Source organism: Gorilla gorilla, chromosome 2 (assembly GCF_029281585.2).
Source record: "Gorilla gorilla gorilla isolate KB3781 chromosome 2, NHGRI_mGorGor1-v2.1_pri, whole genome shotgun sequence".
In the NCBI taxonomy this organism is placed as follows: Eukaryota; Metazoa; Chordata; class Mammalia; order Primates; family Hominidae; genus Gorilla; species Gorilla gorilla.
This window is the reverse complement of record NC_086017.1, coordinates 107181060-107186095: the sequence shown is the minus strand read 5'-3', so window position 1 is coordinate 107186095 and position 5036 is coordinate 107181060.

The window sequence follows — 5036 nt, the reverse complement described above, 5'->3', positions numbered from 1 at the left end:
TCCAATCCACTAAAGCAAGAATGACGGACAAAAGGAAGTACAATAAGCTAGGAGGTAGACAAAGTAGAAGGTGATACATTACTAAGCTTGTCCCAGCCTCATGAGAAACTTATTTGGTTTCTTAGTCACATTAGTAAACCCTGGAGACTCAAGAACCATTCATCTGGTCCAAAAGAATGAGAAAATAATTTTCTGGCCTCTTCCAGTCTCCTTTCTCTCAATGCTAAGTGTTCACCCTATGGCATTTAACTTCACCATACACCTAGACTCTCAAGCAGCCCTTCCTAGCAGACAGAGTTCCTCAGATTCAGGATTATGTTATTCAGGACTTCTGTAAAGATCTAGTCTCTGTGAATTAGGTTGAGTCAGACATGGGTGCTGGAGTATTTGTAACCTGATTTAATTATAAAAGTGAAAGTTATACTGAAGCCTGATTCTTGCCATTGAAAGACTAGGACAGGTATGTTGTAGTGGTGTTAGGCAAAGAGGCAATAGCAGTGGTGACCAAGATTTCAATGTACAGCTGATCATCAGCCAAGACATACAGCATATGGCCAAGTCCCAGGGGCAAGTAAGGCTGATCAACTTTGGGAGGTGCATAGATTGATTGTGTTATAGACTACCCCTATACCACTCGAATCTACTAGTACTTTCTTATGATACCTGAATCCTCTATGAGAACAGCTGTCATCATTTTCTTCTCAAGAGCACAGGTATAATCCCAAAACTTAAAGGAGTGACGTGTTGGAACTCTTGAAAGACATTAGAGAATATAACCAAACCAAGCTACCTTATCTACCAAACACTGCAACTGGTCCTATAGCCTTAACTAATATTCATACTTTTCTTTGTTTCCCACCAATTTTAGATTTTTCTCCCTTCAGCCAGTGAGTCAAATAGTTTGCTTCATTTGCTTCATGTAGTATCTCAGGACAGTCACCCATTAATTGCTTCGGAATCCTTCTCAACATAACATTCCATGGGACCATAAGCAAATAATTACAGTCAGCACACGAGATGAAATAATTTCTTCTAATATTAGGCAGGTAACAAAGATGACAAAAATCTGAGTGTATGAAGCAATATGAAAGATTGTTGAACACATAAGGCAAGATGATATCTGGAATTAATGTAATTAATAACCTTGCTAAATCAATGACTGTCAGCTTGGTTAAAAAATTTATCTACATGCACTTTACAAGAGAATACATCATAAAAGGAAAGGTCAAATAGAATAACATGGACAAAGATTTATCAGGTAAATGCATCAACATGAATAAATAATGTTATGATAAGGTCAGAATACAGGGCAATAATCATTAAAAACAAATATGTGATCAATTTATTTTGAGATGAAAGTCAATTATGTAAATATTATTTTTTCCTTAAGCACTCTCTAATACAGTAAAATATAGAAATCAAGACAAAGTAAAAACTGAATAGACAATGCTGGAAATTTTAACATTACATGAAATCAGCTTGACAAATTAAAGACAGCAAATACCTTCATATATAGAAATGTTGAGTGTTATTATATAGTTGAATTTATAGATAGTTATAGAACTTATTAATGCCAAAAAATACCTTATCTCAAGCAACAAAGTTTATAAACTTGATTATACATATCACTAAAAAATTGTGTAGGATGAAATGAATGCCTGTGAAAAAAGATTAATGTCCAAAATTTAATTTAAGAAGAAAAGAGTAATAAAAGAATAATGATGCATTATATTTCATGTTATATTATTTTTTATATCACATAAAACAACGAAAGCTCCTGAATAGAGTTTATGAATGTAGAATTTCTCTGGTGTTAGAAAACATCAGATGTAAAAAAATATATTGCTTATTATAGAAAGACCCTAACTAAAATAAAAAGCTGCAGTTGGGGTACATTAAAAATAATTCCCACTATAATTAAATAAAACTTATTTCAGGAATTCAAAGCAAGTATAAGATTATAAAATTTATTAATATAATATTCCACATGTTTAAGTCCAATTAGAAAGCCTGATGACCTTTTTAATAGATGTCAAAACTGAACTTGATATAATCTATTGCTATTTATGACATTAAGAAAAATTGGAATGAAAACACTATAAACTAACAGCCAACATAATATTTCCTAATACTTAAATAAATTTATGAAATATTTTTGATACAGAAATGTAGAAAAAAACACATAGGAAACATCTGTGTAATCAAAATTCAGCTTAATATGTTAATATTACCAATTCAGATAATATACCCCACACATATTTATGCATGGTAAGTATATCCTGATATTCAGTGTCATTAGTTTCACTTCAGCATAGTCTTGAAGAACATGTACTTTAAATTTATAAAATTGTATCTACTAATCTTTTCCTTGAGTGTTTCCATTTTTATATATTGTTTAATAATAAAGTCAATGCAGTTTTTAAACCATTTTATTACTGAAAATTTTAAACATATACAAAAATAAGTAGAATTGTATAATGAACCCCCAATATACCCATTACCAAGTTCCAATAATTATCAATTTGTGACCAAACTTGTTTATACTGGCACTAGCTCCCCCATATCCAGTATATTTTTAAATTCTTCTTTTATTCTAGATATGAGGGTAAAGGACTCGCTATACAATCAATGATGCTGGGATAATTGGCTAGCCATATGCAGAACTCAGTTTTTCCTTAAATATTGTAGAGTTTTGCTTTTTCACATTTAGTTTTTAATATATTTGGCAACCATTTCAGACCATGAATAACAGCAGTCCAATTTAATTTTTTCCATATGAATACTCAATTGATGCAGAACCATCTACAAACCTACAAGGAAAAATTAAATATCACTGGACTGTATGTGCCCACATACAGCCCTGTAACCTCTCCTCTGCCCCTTTGGTCTTTCCATGGTTTTCCCTGTGTCTTAATACTGTAGGTAATTAAGTATAGGTTTTCAATAATTTTGGTATCTAGTAATGCAAACCCTGAACAGTTATTATATTTCTTCAAAATTATACTATTTTTCTTAGTTTTAAAATTTATCCATATTAAGTATAGAATCAGTTTTGTCACATTCTATGTGCAAAACAAACAATGGTGGACCTGCACTGAATTCTTAGATTGATGTGAGGATAATTGTAATCTTTAAAATTGTGAGCTTCATTGCCAGGTTCAGGGTGAATCCTTTCCTTTATTCAGGTCTCCGTTAATACTGCTCAATATATTGTTATATTCTTATTCATAAAATATATTCCACATATTACCAGAGTGACTTTTATTGATATTAGAAATTATCTTTCTAAAAGTACATACTAAGCCAACACCAAGAGAAATCTTTGTGGTGATGTAACTGTTCTGTATCTTGACTGTAATGGTGGATAACTCAATCTAAACATTTGATAAAATTGCATAAAGCTAAACACACATGCATGCATGCACATAGGTATGAGTATAACTGTGAAAATATAAATAATATGGGTTTTTATATCAATGTCAAATTTCTGTTTTTGATGTGCTACAGTTTTGCAAAATTTTATCACTGGGGGAACTGGGTAACGGATAGAGTAAATCTGTCTGTATTACTTAATAAAACTCTAAGTTCATCTATGATTATTGGTTTTGGCAAAGACTCCAAGACCAAGAACCCCAAAGCAAATGCAACAAAAACAAAGATAAATAGATGGGACTTAAATTAACTAAAAACTTTCTGCACAGTAAAAGAAATAATCAGCAGAGTAAACAGACAACCCATAGAGTGGGAGAAAATCTTTGCAAATTTTGCATCCAACAAAGGACTAATATCTGGAATCTACAACGAACTCAAATGAGAAAAATTAACAATTTCATCAAAAACTGGGCTAAGGACATGAATAGACAATTCTCAAATGAAGATATACAGATGGCCAACAAACATACGAAAAAGTGCTCAACATCACTAATGATCAGGAACATGCAAATCAAAACCACAGTGCAATACCTCCTTACTCCTGCAAGATGACCATAATCAAAAAATTTAAAAATAATAGATGTTGGTGTGGATGTGGTAAAAAGAGAATACTTTCATACTGCTGGTGGGAATGTAAAGTAGTATAACCACTGTAGAAAACAGTGTGGAGATTCCTTAAAGAACTGAAAGTAGATCTACCATTTGATCTGGCAATCCTACTCCTGGGTATGTACCCAGAGGAAAAGAAGTCATTACATGAAATGATACTTACACATTTCACAGCATAATTCGCAATTGCAAAAATATGGAACCAGCCCAAATGCCCATCAATCAACAAGTGGATAAAGAAAATGTGATATATATACCATGGAATACTATTCAGCCATAAAAAGAAACAAAATAATGGCATTTGCAACAACCTGGATGGAATTGGAGACCATTATTCTAAGTGAACTAACACAGGAATGGAAAACCAAACATCGTATATTCTCATTCATTAGTGGGAGCTAAGCTGTGAGGACACAAAGGCATAAGAATGATTCAATGGACTTTGGATACCTGGAGGAAAGGGTAGGAGGAGGTTGAGGGATAAAAGACTACACAGTGAGTACAGTGTACACTGCTAGGGTGTTGGGTGCACCAAAAGCTCAGAAATTACCATTAAAGAACTTATCCATGTAACCAAACCGCACCTGTTCCCCAAAAACTTGTTGAAATAAAAAAATAAGAATTAAAAAAAAGCTGAAAAAGTAGAATGAGCCACTTTTTTTTTTACGTGCTCCCAAAGTATGTATTCTAACTGTTCTTTGTACATAGAAATATGATGGCTTTCATATTGATGATGCATCCATCATGGCTACTGAGTTACAATTTATGATTAATTTCTTTGTAAATTTATGAGACATGTATGTAAGCAACCTTTTTATCTGAAAATAAAGAGATTTGTATTTCTTTATCATCTTTATTCTATTGTTTATTTTCCTTATCTCACCACACTGCTGAGCCATCCAGTTAAAAGGTAAATGAAAGTAATGAGCATTTTTAATCAGCTTCTTATTTTACATACAATACATTTTAATCTCTTGTAAATTTAATGTAAGTTT